This window comes from Tamandua tetradactyla (genome assembly GCF_023851605.1).
Source record: "Tamandua tetradactyla isolate mTamTet1 chromosome 15 unlocalized genomic scaffold, mTamTet1.pri SUPER_15_unloc_1, whole genome shotgun sequence".
Classification (NCBI taxonomy): Eukaryota; Metazoa; Chordata; class Mammalia; order Pilosa; family Myrmecophagidae; genus Tamandua; species Tamandua tetradactyla.
Genome location: NW_027518244.1, coordinates 1203888 through 1219842, shown reverse-complemented (window position 1 = coordinate 1219842; position 15955 = coordinate 1203888). Strand labels below are relative to the sequence as shown.

General features: G+C 34.6%; 1 pseudogene; it reads right to left on the bottom strand.

The window, feature by feature from the left end:
* Positions 1–9998: 9998 nt before the first annotated feature.
* On the bottom strand, positions 9999–10918 carry LOC143672759 (olfactory receptor 7A17-like; annotated as a pseudogene).
* Between the last annotated feature and the right edge of the window lie 5037 nt (positions 10919–15955).

Here is a 15955-nt window from a genome sequence, read left to right as displayed (position 1 = left end):
TCATTCTCAGAAGTCAAGGAAACTCTTTCTTTTCCTTTCCCCTCACTCTTCTTTCTATTCCAAATAAAGAGTGTGAGCACATCCTGCTAAGTTTCCGTATACTTGGTTGTACCCTTCAAGAGATGCATAAGCACAGGTACACATTTTCCTTCTTTTTACTTGAAAAATAACTGAAAATGGCACCAAATGAGACATTTATCCTCCACTCCACCCAGGCTCACCTGTGGTACTTTTTAGAGTTCGAGGAGTGTCACAATCTGAGCAGATACTGCCCATGTTGCCCCTGTAAGGGCTGCTACAGATTTTCTCTCTGTCCTACAGGTGTAATAAGGGATGCCCTTGCCCAGTCCTGATAGCCAAAGGATGGTACTCTCCAGTGTTCTCTGTTCACTGGGTATGGCATTATAGAGGTCATATCCCAGAGAAATGTTGGGTAAAAAAATGGGGGTTCCTGTTGATCTCTTTGATATCAAAAATCAAGACCAGAACATATAGGTAGTTCTTGGACTGCATCCTATAGAAGGTACAGGGATATTTAGGCAAAAGTCTCAAACCATGATTATCTTCATATTCAATACAATGACCAAATTAAGGATGAAAGCACAGGCAGCATATTCTCTATGCGACGACAGTTTGTTCTCCTGAGATCTTAAAATTTTAGCTAATGCAAGTACCATAACTTAGGCTCTAGAAGGTCCTGACGGAATTCTACATACATGGGGGTGGGGAGGAAATGACACTGCATAAAATGTAAGGAAAGGAAAAGTGCAATACCTTCACGGTGGCATCCATAACTCATACTTGATTCAGGAGGCAAAATTCTTGTTTATTTTAACACATTATTAACTTCTTTGTGGTACGGCAGTGATATTAACATGAGGTTGGATATTGAGTAATTCCAACTGAAGGATGTACCTCTTTAACTGTTCAGTTCCACAGCATAAGCAAAATTGGATGTGGCTGGCAGAGGCATAACATCTGAAGGGCCCAGCAGAAGACTGGCAATCAAATAGCCTAAGCATCTAGCCCACCAAAGTTTTGGATATTCCCTTATGAAAGATCAACACACTGAGGAGAACCACAGAGACCCAGTGAATGTTGAATCATTCAAGTTTCAAACATTTAATAGAAGCAGAAATATGGAGAGGGAGGTGATGTTTACTTATAGCTAAAAAGAACTAGAAATATGTGAAGAATCTAACTGGAAAAGCATCATAAAGTCTAAAAAACCTATTTTACATTTCTTAATTTAAAACTGTAGAAATTATGCTAACATAAATAACTAATCAACATTTTCAGCAGTACTTCCTCCAAATGATGCTTATTCTTTTCAACTTTCCTGTAGATCGGTGTACAGTTCCATTTTCCTTATTACAAAATCATCCCCCAAGCCAAAGAAAATTCCCTTCATTTTTATTATCTGGGATATGAAATCCCAACAAGAATAAAACAGTGTCACATATTTGTTTCTAATGTCATTTTATTGAGGCTTGATTAATATTCCACTAACTCCTTGTTAATGTTTCCTGTGTACTTGAGAATGGGTGCTCTTCTATAGTTAGACAAGGGGTTCCAAATGTGTCCATAAACCAACTCCTTAATCATTTTCTCACATGTAATTGATACTATATATATGTTGTTTGTTTCAGAATTGTTGAAATTTCTCACTGTGATGGTTGATTTATATCTTCTTGTTTCTCTTTTTGTTTTATTTACTTGATCCTATGGTATCTTCATAAAATGTGTAACAATTGTTTTACCTCTGTGATGAGTTGGGCCTTTTATCACTATGTATTGACCACTCAATTCCTAATGATGCATTTTATCCTTATGCATTTTATGTTAATATAAATGTACTTACCTGATTTATTTTAGTTATTGTCTGCCTATTATATCTCTGAATTTTGTTGCATACTTTAGTATTCAAGTTTCCCTTTTTCTCCAATGTGTCATATAAACACAATATTAAGTAAAAAGCATGGTACAGGATTTATGAAAATAAATTGAATTATCTGAAGAACACAGAAGGCAGCCATATCATACTTATTGCAGATGGTGTCTTATACCTGAAAATGAAGGCTCCCTCTCTGAGTAATAAAGAATAAGATGCATGTGTTGTTGGGTTCTCTGCCAAGTAGGTGCTAAGATGGAGATTAAGGGTACCAGAAATTTATTGGTGCATAACAACATGAAAAATTACAGAAGTGGAAATTGGGTGAGGCAGAAGAGCTTCTGACCACAATGTGAGATACAAATCTTCACTCCAGACCTACTAAATCAGAGAGCCTTGAGGGGTGTGGAGATGTTCACCAATTGCTCCCTATTTTAACAAGCATTCAAAGTGATTCCAATGCACGATAACGTTTGAAAATCACTGGTTTTAGAAAAAGCCATGATACCATGCTACAAATATAATGTAGAAAGAGTGCTTTTTAAAAAGTTAAAGCAGAAGATATCATAAAGGAGACAGAAAAATAAAAATCATCTGAATTAAAACTCAAATTATGTCTAGATAGCTGGGATTTGAAGAGAAGATTGAGAAGTAAGAGCTTATTAAAATTTTCATCTAAGTCATTGAGGCAAGCCTACAGATTCTGGGTTCTTCATCTTTTTTTTCTTTTTTTACTGTAAAATACTCTAAAATAAAAGGCAAATTAGTTGCATATATCCAACCTAGGTGAGAATATTTTAAGAAGTAAAATTGTTGTAAAATTAGCAAACTTAGGAACATTTAAGGGAAGTAAATTACAACAATTAAAAAGGAACCACAGAGGTGTATCCACATAGATCATTTAAATTATTTAAATCAGTTTTTTAAAATATTCATGCTACTCTATGCACAGAAGACACATGAAATAACATCTAACATAGGTACCAAAAAATCAGGGATTATCTGTGCCATTCCATAAAAATTTTCACAAAAATAAAGCCATATTTAATATGAAAAATTAATAATTACACACACACACACCTACCTCATGGCAAAATAAACGTTGAAGGACAAAAAAGTATTAGGGCTTAAAAAGCATAAGTACAACATTATAAAAGCAATTAGTACCACTGAATTATGCACTTACAAATGGGAAAATTGCAAATTGTATATGTTACATACATTCTCACAGTAAAAAGTAAAATAGGTAAATAAATAAAATCATGTGATCTTTAATATGTATGTTATATAAAAGAAAGTTTTTAGAAATATGAGGCAAAGTGTACAGAATTCAACATACCCTCTCAGTGTTTTACCAAGAAAATTGATCAATTATTTAATTGTCAATATAGTTTTTCATATATTTGTGTAATTGACATAGATACACACACACTTGATTGTCTACATATAAATTTCTAACTTTCTACCTGAAAAACTGGGAAGCATGCTTTTGTACAATTAAGTCTCATCCTTGTTCACCAAGCAAGGTCTACACTAGAATCCATTACTGAATTATTAAAGCCATCAGAAAAGAGGGATTCTTTGACCAACCAGCAGAATTCCCATTCAGGGGCTCATTAAATGAGCAAAAAGGTATGGAATCCAGATCATTTAGCTGCAAAAATTCTTGTTAAATACCAAAATGCAATAAACAAATGAACCAACTTATTAACAAATTATCATGCTCATGAATAATCATTGGGTTAAACAGGCAACCAAACCAATGATCAGAATTAGGAGCAATTCATCGATAAGTGAATTATATATGTACACACACACAGAAAGGGAAAGAGAGAGAAGAAATTAATTTCTTGAATAGCAAATAGAAAGGGGATTCAAATAATATGAAGTAAACCTGAACTCAAGAAGAGAAAATCAAGGGGAAAAGGAGAAATAAAAAAGAAAAAGAAATTAGATATTATCAAAGCAAAATAAGAGTACACACCAGATATAAATTAAATCCTAAAAGAAAATAATCATGAAATGTGTGTTTTTTGAAAGGTTAATATAACTATACCATAAAGGTGATTTTGATAAAGAAAAAGAGGGAAAACAAGCATTAGCAACATTATGTAAGAAAAAGAAACAAGTTAAGCAACATAAACAATTTTATAATTGTCAGGAGAACATTGTGTATAATTTCACATAAATGCCTTTTAGATCTCAATGAAAGGATTGTTCATCTTTTTTCAAAAGAAATATAAATCAACAACTTAATGAAATAGAAAATGAAAGAAAATTATACAAATGATGAGAGAAGGTATCAAGATATTTTTTAAACTATTTTATTGTATAATATAACATATCTGCAAAACAAAGAAAAAAAAAAGCAATAATTTTGAAAGCACTCTTCAGCAAGTAGTTACAGAACAGATCCCAGAGTTTGTCATGGATTACCATACCATCCTCTCAGATTTTTCCTTCTAGCTGTTCCAGAATACAGGAACCCACAAGGAATAAATAATTTTTTCACCAAAACTGACTATATTTTTCTTTTTTATCATGACATTTTTAAGAAATAAAATTCTAAATGTGTAGCATGGATAGATTTATTGAAGTATTGCTTCTAAAATTTAAAGAACAGATCATTACTGTTGTGGAAATTTTTTCCAAAATGTAGAAAAAGAAGAAAAGCCAAAAACTTAACCAGCAATAACAAGAAAATGTGAAGGAAGAACCATCTTAAGTAGACTATTGACAAATTAAATCATTGCTTGCTACTGGTCCTCACATTTCTGCAATGATAAAAATGATATATGCTCATTGAAGTACACAAAGGAGTTCAAGAAATTCAACATTTATTTCTAACTAACATAATTGAGGAGCAGGCATTTCCTTAATATGATTAAAAACAAAACCAAAAGCCCTTTCAAAGTGAGAACCTAGACTTTGCTCAAATCAGGTGTGGGTGAGAGTCTGACATGGCAGAATCACTTCCCCCCAGGAGGTGATGTGAGCCATCAGATACACCCCCAGTTCCAGATCTCAAAGTGCCACACTATCAGCCATGTCTACTGATGAAGTGTCATCTCCCTCAGGTATTGAGGGATGAAAACTGCTTCAAGAATCCCTGAACAAGCACACTCTTAATCCTAAAATCTAACTTAAGAATTGGTCTGTTGGTCAAATTATTTAGTACATTACTGGAATTGCTGGTCTATCATATAATACAATAAGATTACAGGTAAATGGGAATGGAAAGGAAAGAGAAAGCTGCAGTATTTTCCTGGGAATAAGATTGCTTATGTGGGAAACCAAAGTAGGGAAAATGTGAAAAGGAAGTGTAATTGATAAGGAGGTAGTCAGCCAAGCGTATGACTGCAACTGGCTTTTCAGTATTACATCAATAAGTTATAAAATCATTATTGGAAAATATCTACTGACAGCAATAGACAAAAATTGCTCTGGCTACTGTGGGAAAAAACATAAATCTCTACTGAAGAATGTAAAAACATGAGAAACAATATTACAAAGATGTCAATAGTCTGCAAAACCTTCTATAAAAGTAAACACAGAGAGTAACTTACAGGTTTCCCAGACCCAGGCAATGAGGGAAAGGGCGAATTATTGTTTACTGGTACAGATTTTCTGTTTGAGTTGATGAAATTTAGGGATAATGATGTCAATGATGGTGGCATCATATTGTGAATGTCATTATTACCACTGAATTGTACACTTAAATTGGCTTAAAATGGAAAATTTTGAGTTGGACATATGTTAACATAATAAAAAGTTTTGTTTTGGTTTGGTTTTTTGTTTTTGTTTGTTTGCTTGCTTGGGCAGGCACCAGGAATCGAATCTGGGTCTCCAGCATGGCAGGCAAGAACTCTGCCTGCTGAGCCACTGTGGCCTGTCCAAAAGTTTTAAAAATAGTTTAAAGGGAATAATTTTTAAGTAATTGTAATAACACCTCAGGGGGTTTCAAGAAGCATGAAATGTTCAGGAAATCAGTGAACATGATTGAGAATAAGGGGGAATTTCAATTAGCAGGACACATAATTGCTATTATTCATTGGCCACAATAATTGAAAGAGTGCCATTCACAATGGCAATGGAAGTAATGGATATATCACTAGGTAGAATAAGAAATAGAGAAACAATTTGCTTTTACAAAAATGTTTCATCCATCATAATGATAATATTGAAAATTGGTAGAAGAATAATGGATTCTGTAGTTGGTGATGAAGGTAAATCATTTTGAATATAATACCAAAGTAAAGTACTTCACACTTAATACCAAAAATAAAGTACTAGAATTAACGTTGTCTATTTATAACATTGCACATTGGGAGGCATAAAAAAGGCAGAGAGAATAGGTGAAAAGTAGCTTATACATTCATATTCATATTCATATTCATATATATATTCATATATATATTCATATATATATAAACTTTATGAATTGTGGAGATGATAAACACAGTTTATAGAGGGAAACACTATCACTATATATCACTATATATATATATATATATATATATATATATATATATGATTTCATTGTGACCTGGAGAGACAGTTGTAATGTCACTAAAGACCTCTTTTTGCTAAGCCTTTTCCCCTCTCAGACAATAAAGGCATCTGGGAAATTTTCCACCCTGGGGCTCTGCATCTGAGGTCCTACGCCTAGGTCAAAAACAAAAGTTGAAAAACATATTTGAAGACCATCCCTCTCACCCATAAGTGTTAATTCGTCCAAGTCAATGGAGAGCCAGGTCCCAAGGACCACCTCCTCCCCAGGCAGATTTAGTTCTAACCCTTGTCAACCTATCAGACCTATTCAATTAACTGACATTTATTGCATCAGAAAAATGCTGTGTCAAGAATGGCTCATGCAAGTCAGGGTTTAGTTATGAACATCTGGGCAAAGTGCCCTCCAAAGCCCAGCATGGGGAGGGGCAGCTTTACCCCTCTAGGTGCAAGGGTAGCCATGATATGTCCTGTAAGGTAGATGTAGGTTTGAAAATCACTCATGATGAGAAACATCCACAGGTCAGTGTGTCCCTGCCTGAGGAAGCAACTGTCATGCTCAAATAAAAAAACTGCAAATTGAAAGTTTAAGCTTCTCATAGATACTGGTACTTAATGATTGACTTCTCTTAGAATCTCAGCTCTTGGCATGGGTGGAAGAATTCATGGCTCCTATGTTTCATAGACACGTACTTTGACAGTCTAAATTTTCCAGGCACATTCTACTTGTTATGGGCTCAGTTAATGCTCTTGAAGTGTCTGACCTTAAATGATATTCCCTGGACCTGACAGTGTTATTCTTACTTCCTGTACTCTTGAAAATTAATATTCCAGTAGAAAACACTCATCTTTTGAAAAACTTTGCATAAATGGGCCCCATTAAGTGCTTCCTCAAATTACCCAATGGAATACAACTGAACAGAGCAGAGCTCAATCAAAATGAGTTTCTCCTCTATAGAACATACATTTGATAGTTTGAAGGTGGCAATCAAGCCCCTATTTCTCCCATAAAAAATTAATAGTGTTTCCCTCTATAAACTGTGTTTATCACCTCCACAATTCATAAAGTTTTCTTTTGCTCAAATCTATGTTTTAATGACTCCCTTCAAGCTTTTCCTTTACACAATTTGGTGACAATTTCTTCAAGAGCAAAATGTATTCTTATTTCTATGAAAATAAATTTTATTTCAGTGTTGAAGTATTTTATGTTCTTTAAAAAAATTTAGTTTTCTATGAGAACAGATGTATCCCCTCACTTCACAGTAAATCCTTTTTGTTACTACCTATTTTAAGGGTTCAGGAGAAGAGTAAAATTATACACTTTTAATTACATGTTTTATCATAAAAAAGCCAAGAAGATGATTTCTCTGAGAAAAAGTAAAAATGTTAAAAATGATAATTAAGTAAAGATTGAAGTAAAGAATTGGAGTATATGGCAGAGTTGTAAAGCTCTCTATCATTCACTCAGGACAAGCTCTACAAAACACCTTTACTTTAGAACCTTGTATGAGCCATGTATTATAGAAGGGAAATAGGAAAAGTCTTAGGGGATTTTGAAAGACATCCTATCTCCCTCTGCCCTAAATACTCAGAGTATAAAGATATTTGGTGTCCACCATGCAGTTCACATGATAAGGTGTCAAATGGGCAGGGTGGACTGTAGCATAGCAGTATTTCTCCCTCCTTCTGCTTTGGGTTCTTGTTCTCCAGAGGATGGTGAACTAGCAGGAATATTGCATATATAACCAGTACTTATAGAAATTCTTCCTACTGCCTGAATTGCAGAAAATACAGCATGTTCGTGTCCCAACAATATGGGGGAAATCTTCTTAATTTATAGTATGCTCTTGATGATAGCATAAATATCACCTTTCTTGGCTGGATGGTTTTTTCTAGTGCTTTCTATTTGAAAGACATGCCTCTAACTTCTTCAACAATGTTGAGATAACATGCCTACTAAATTTCTTCATAAATTATTGGAGATTTTTAAAAAAGATATTTATACTTAAAGAAAATAGGGCATACTGGTAAATTATTGCAGAGAGAAAGTGATGGCAAAGCCTCTATCTGCCTGGTAAGACTCTTGGAACTGATATATCAACCAGCTGGAAGTAAGGACTTTAAGGATGCCGTGTACTTTGGATAAAAGTGTGCAGCTCCTACATGAATAATATTGACAAATCTGAATCACAATACATTGTTTGTAGTCATCCCTAAAGAGATTGTCTAGGGAAGAGTTTGGAAATCAGCTTTATTTATTAAAGTATTTTGGTGAAAATCAAAATTCAATAAATGTGGAATATGGTGGATAATTTAATTGCTCTGGAGAATATTCAAAAAAAGAAAATTGCAAGCTGTGGATTTCAATTCTCTGGTTAAGCACAATCAAAAAATGAGAATTCTTTCAGGATAGCAGAAATCAAGTCTCCTTTCTCTGTAAACTACAGCTATGATGTGGGTATAACTAACAGAGTCTGATCCTATGGCTTAATACATTGCAGAATAAATGAATTCACTGATTTGCCAAAGAACAAAAACTGAATAAATAAAAGAACATGTCTTTCTTTTTTTTTCCAAAATGGAGCATTAGTTCTGAGCAATCTCGAAACCTAAAATGCCACTCTAATCTGCAAGTCAAAAAGAGGACTCTGGTCAGGTAAGGAACAAAGAAAAAAATGGCCTCATTCTACTTCCTAAAGAAGACAGTAGGTCTAATTCAAATCTTGATATTATTATCTAATATCTGGAATTAATATTTGAAGAAGACATACCTGGCAATAGGCAAGATACACATGGCACTGTTCAGGATCTGTAAATGAGGAATCTTATTGTAGGAAGTAACATGGAAATTTTCCTGGTAATGACCCTGCTTATGAAAATAATATAATAAGAATTAAATTATATCACTGGAAGAATCTCAGGAATGAGTGAAACCATAAACAATTGAAGAATCACAGTTGTAATATTTACTATATTCTCAACTAACTCATGTTGTAATTGTGCAAAGACAGTCATCTATCAGAGAGGGAATATAGAATATGGAAATATAATGCTTTGGTGACTGACAGCAGTCCAAGATGTGCCCTGTTTCTGGAGCCAATTACCAAAAACCCTGACAACAGTTACTCAGCATTTAAAGTGACATGATTTTCATCAAAAGTAAATAACACGAGTGGTTGCCACAGGTACTCAGCATTTAAAGTGACATGATTTTCATCAAAATTAAATAACACAAGAGTAGTTGATTTCTTCTCTCAGGGACTGCAGTAAATGTTCACTCCTCCAGCAATTCCTATAGTTTTGTATTTACCACATTACCTGTAATAAATAAGTACCACCGAATATTCAGGCAGATGAGTCAAACTCAATACTGAATCCTCAGAATACAGTTAGTCAGGTAAGATGATTTAAAGAAAATGCAAAAGATAAGGTGTTTTGATGGATGAAAAGCAGAGACAGAATTCTAGAAAATAAGGAAACATCAGATTATTTTATACACTGATAAGAGTATTTAGTTTAGATAGGCTAGTATTAACCTCAATTAATGGCAAGCAAATTTCTAAGCTTGTGACAAAGGGTCCTTTTGTAGGGTAAATCTTTACCTGCTGAAAATTATTCTTAAGGCATAATTTATGTCATTGTTTCTAAGACTGTAGCTAAAGGGGTTCAGCATGGGAGTGACCACTATGTACATCACTGAAGCTGTGGCACTTACTCTTGCATTTTGGGTTGCATCAGAACTAAGATACACTCCAAGACCTGTATCACAAAACAAGGACAGAACTGAAAGATGAGGCCCACAAGTAGGAAATGCTTTATACCTGTCCCCAGCTGATGAAATTCTCAAAATGGAGGCTATAATCTTAGAGTAAGAGAAAAGGATCCCAGTGAATGGAATAACACCCATAATTCCAGTTGCAATATAACTCATGAGGTCATTGAGGAAGGTGTCAGAACATGCACGTTGTACTACATGATCAAGATCACAGAAAAAGTGGGGTATTTCCAGCTCTGTACAAAAAGACAATCACAAAAACATTAAGCCATGTAAAAGAGCAGCCAAAATGCACAATATCCATGACGTCAGCAGCAGGAGACCACAGAGCCTGGCGTTCATGATGACCATGTAGTGCAGTGGGTGACAGATGGCCACATAATTGCCATAGGCCATTACAGTTAAGAGTAAGTTGTCTAATGCTACAAAAAACATGAAAAAATACATCTGGGTGAGGTAGTTTCCATAACTTATAGATTTTGTCTCTGGATGTTCACCAGCATCTTTGTGACAGTCTTAGAAGTGAAACAGATGTCTGCAAAAGACAGGTTAGCAAGGAAGAAGTACATGGGTGTGTGCAGGTGGGCATCAGAGATGGTGGCCAGTACAATGACCTGGTTCCCAATGAGAGTGACAAGATGCATCATCAGGAACAGAGCAAATAGGAGGGGCTGAACTTCTGTGTCTTCTGAGAGCACCAGAAGGATAAATTCTGAAACACACGTTTCATTTTCTAATTCCATGTAACTCATGAAAATGCTGGAAGAGAGACCCGAGTAAGGCAGGTGCAAGTACAAGCAGTGTTCAAAACATTAACAGAAAAGTTATGTCTATATGGTAAGAGCATTATGTTCATTAATCTTAATAATATGTATGGTTCTAGAGGCCCTTACATGAAAATATCAAGGAATCCATTGCTCCTGCTTCTCCTTAATGCCATTGCCAACTCACCATCCTTGTCCATAATTGTAAGCATTTTACAAAAGCAACATTTTCATTGAAATGCTTTTACACACTATTTTATTCTTCAATCACTTTGACCATTCATTTTGTACTACTTGATGAAAAAGTTGAGTTCGTGAATATCTGTAATGGCAGCTCAGTATTTTGAATGTAATCATATTACCAAATTGTCACCTTGAAAATGTTAGAAAGAAAAAATTTCAGTTGTATATAGATTGTTATAATAAAAATTTAAAACAAACTTATTCTGTCTTCATTGATGGAAATACTTAATTGCTTAGATGCCATTTCATCTCAACTTGATCTGTACATTCAACTCAATTCCATTCCAAATGTCAATGCTTTCTTTTGTATATATGGACAAATTAATTCTAAAGTTTATATGGAAAGCAATAGTCTTAGATTGCCTAAAAATACTGAAGAAGACCAAGCTTGTAGAACCCATACTACCTAATTTCATGTATAACTACAAAGACACAGTGATGAAATTGTGTTGTGTTGGTAAAATAGATGCATGAATTAATGTGGGAGAACTCAAAAATAGATGCACACCAATGTAGTCAGTGGGTCTTTGAAAAGTAGCAATGGAAAAATTTGGTTTTCAAACAAATGCTGCTGGAACAATGGGATGCCAACATGAAATAATAAAAGGAAGCTAGTCAAACATTGTATCTATTTCAAAAAATTAACTCCAAATGATTCTTGCACTTAAAATTGTAATGCATGTATAATACTTTTAGAATAAAATATATCAGAAAATCAACTAGTCCATGATTTGGTGATGAGTTTTAGATATAGTACCCAAATCATGGTTCGTGAGAGAAGAATATTTATAAATTTGATATTATTAAATATAAAATTTCTGCCCAGTGAAATACTTGGATAAGGAATGAAAAGAGAATCCATTGATTTGGAGGAAATATTTGCAAAACATGTATTTGATAAGAAATGTGTACCCAAATATACAAGGAACTTTGAACACCCAACAATAAAATGGTACTATCCAATTAAAAATGGGCAATGATCTGAACACAAAACTTCATAAATAAGATCTACAGGTGGTAGATAAGCATATGAAATGATACTCAACATCATTTCTCATTAGAAATTGCAAAATTAAACCACAATGATATGTCATCACACACCTCTTAGAATATGAAAACCCTGAATACTGACAATAAAAATGACTCATGAGGATGGGAGACTGTATGAGTTCTCATTCATTGCTAGTGAGAATACAAAATGATGAGACCAGGAGAAAGTTTTGCAGTTTATAGTAAAACTAAACATCATCTCACCATGCAATTCAGAAATTGTGCTCTTAGATATAAGCTGATTTGAAATGTAAGGTCATGCAAAAACCTACAAGAGAATGTTTATGGCAGATTTACTTATAAACTCCAAAATCTGAAAGCACAAAGATGTACTTCAGTAAGTGAATGGATGAGCAAACGCTGCTATATCTATACAATGGAATATTATCCAGTGATAGAAATAAATATCCTCTCCAGTTACAAAAGTTCAGGATAAATCTTAAATGATAGTTTGTAATTGAAAAAATTGTCTAAACATGTTCCATAGTAGAATTTCAATGATATGACTTTCTGGATTAGGCAAAATAATAGAGACAATAGAATGATCACTGATTGCCAATGGATCTGGGACAGGAGAGCAGGGTCTAATAGGTGAATTACAGAGTAATTTTAAGAGATGTGACTCTATTCTGTAGATTATGTCATTACAGACATATGACTATATACATTTGTTAAAACACATTAAGCTTTCAAACAAAAAGAGTGAATTTTATTATATGCAAATAAGATATTCATCTTCAAGATCAAGGCAATGTCAGTATGGAATGCAAAATTTGATGAAACAGCATAACTATATTGCAAATACATGAAATGCACTTACTGGAGGAATGAGGGAAAAGGACATTGAAATAATAAAATTGGATACCAATGGGTTGCATACTATGAAGGGAGCAGAAACTGTGTATAAGCACTGTATTTTGGTAGATATATTTTATCCCACCAGAGTGTGGGTTGACAATTCTATCACATGTATACATGTATACAGGTATCAAGCAATTAAGTAGATGATGGTAGACAAGAAGAATATGCTTCCCACTGCAGAGTGGGTAATTAACCATAAGCAAGGGAAAGAGACTAGGATGTTCTACCTGGTAATAGTTTAGAGTGAGACATATCAGCATGAGTAGGTTAATACAGACACAGAGGGTTACATGTGGACATATTTATGGTCATGTGCATATGCACAACTTGGTAGACTTATATACATTTTCTTACTCTGTTCAGTGGAGAGCGCCTAGATGTTCCAGGGCCATGCAGCACACATAGTGCCTGGACCTTTATTTTGACACCATTCTCCAATAAAAGTTCCTGGGAGAAATGGTTGACTCTAGAGGTGTAAAAGAAATATATGAGAGATGCCTGGATCACCTTGCAGTACCAGAAAGTAAGTGCTAAAGTAAGCCCTTCAATGATGTGGTATATCAAAGAGATACATGGAACTGAAGCGACATTCCATCAGCAAACCTGAAGCAAGCTGAGCAACAAAAGAACTAAAGTAATACATCAAAACCCAAATATAAAACAAACGTCACAAATCCATAATGACATAAATACACTACTCAAGAAATTAATAAGAAGAGACAAATTTCCCATGCGTAAACTTTCAAATATTTATGTAGACATTGCTCTCTCAAGAAGGGAGAGCAAGAATTATACATCATGACCAAGTAGGATTCATCCCAGGTATGCAAGGATGGTTCAACATAAGAAAATCAATTAATGTAATACACCATATCAACAAATCAAAGCAGAAAAATCACATGATCATCTCAATTGATGCAGAGAAGGCATTTGACAAGATCCAACATCCTTTCCTGTTGAAAACACTTCAAAAGATAGGAATACAAGGGAACTTCCTTAAAATGATAGAGGGAATATATGAAAAACCCACAGCTAATATCATCCTCAATGGGGAAAAATTGAAAACTTTCCCCCTAAGATCAGGAACAAGACAAGGATGTCCACTATCACCACTATTATTCAACATTGTGTTGGAGGTTCTAGCCAGAGCAATTAGACAAGAAAAAGAAATACAAGGCATCAAAATTGGAAAGGAAGAAGTAAAACTATCACTGTTTGCAGACGATATGATACTATACGTCAAAAACCCGGAAAAATCCACAACGAAACTACTAGAGCTAATAAAGGAGTACAGCAAAGTAGCAGGTTACAAGATCAACATTCAAAAATCTGTAGCATTTCTATACACTAGTAATGAACAAGCTGAGGGGGAAATCAAGAAACGAATCCCATTTACAATTGCAACTAAAAGAATAAAATACCTAGGAATAAATTTAACTAAAGAGACAAAAAACCTATATAAAGAAAACTACAAAAAACTGTTAAAAGAAATCACAGAAGACCTAAATAGATGGAAGGGCATACCGTGTTCATGGATTGGAAGACTAAATACAGTTAAGATGTCAATCCTACCTAAATTGATTTACAGATTCAATGCAATACCAATCAAAATCCCAACAACTTATTTTTCAGAAATAGAAAAACCAATAAGCAAATTTATCTGGAAGGGCAGGGTGCCCCGAATTGCTAAAAACATCTTGAGGAAAAAAAACGAAGTTGGAGGTCTAGCGATGCCGGACTTTAAGGCATATTATGAAGCCACAGTGGTCAAAACAGCATGGTATTGGCATAAAGATAGATATATCGACCAATGGAATCGAATAGAGTGCTCAGATATAGACCCTCTCATCTATGGACATTTGATCTTTGATAAGGCAGTCAAGCCAACTCACCTGGGACAGAACAGTCTCTTCAATAAATGGGGCCTAGAGAACTGGATATCCATATGCAAAAGAATGAAAGAAGACCCATCTCTCACACCCTATACAAAAGTTAACTCAAAATGGATCAAAGATCTAAACATTAGGTCCAAGACCATAAAACAGTTAGAGGAAAATGTTGGGAGATATCTTATGGATCTTACAACTGGAGGAGGTTTTATGGACCTTAAACCTAAAGCAAGAACACTGAAGAAGGAAATAAATAAATGGGAGCTCCTCAAAATTAAACACTTTTGTGCATCAAAGAACTTCATCAAGAAAGTAGAAAGACAGCCTACACAATGGGAGACAATATTTGGAAATGACATATCAGATAAAGGTCTAGTATCCAGAATTTATAAAGAGATTGTTCAACTCAACAACAAAAAGACAGCCAACCCAATTACAAAATTGGGAAAAGACTTGAATAGACACCTATCAGAAGAGGAAATACAAATGGCCAAAAGGCACTTGAAGAGATGCTCAATGTCCCTGGCCATTAGAGAAATGCAAATAAAAACCACAATGAGATATCATCTCACACCCACCAGAATGGCCATTATCAACAAAACAGAAAATGACAAGTGCTGGAGAGGATGCGGAGAAAGAGGCACACATCCGCTGTTGGTGGGAATGTCAAAAGGTGCAACCACTGTGGAAGGCAGTTTGGCGGTTCCTCAAAAAGCTGAATATAGAATTGCCATACGACCCAGCAATACCATTGCTGGGAATCTACTCAAAGGACTTAAGGGCAAAGACACAAACGGACATTTGCACACCAATGTTTATAGCAGCATTATTTACAATTGCAAAGAGATGGAAACAGCCGAAATCTCCATCAACAGAAGAGCGGCTAAACAAACTGTGGTATATACATACGATGGAATACTATGCAGCTTTAAGACAGGATAAACTTATGAAGCATGTAATAACATGGATGGAC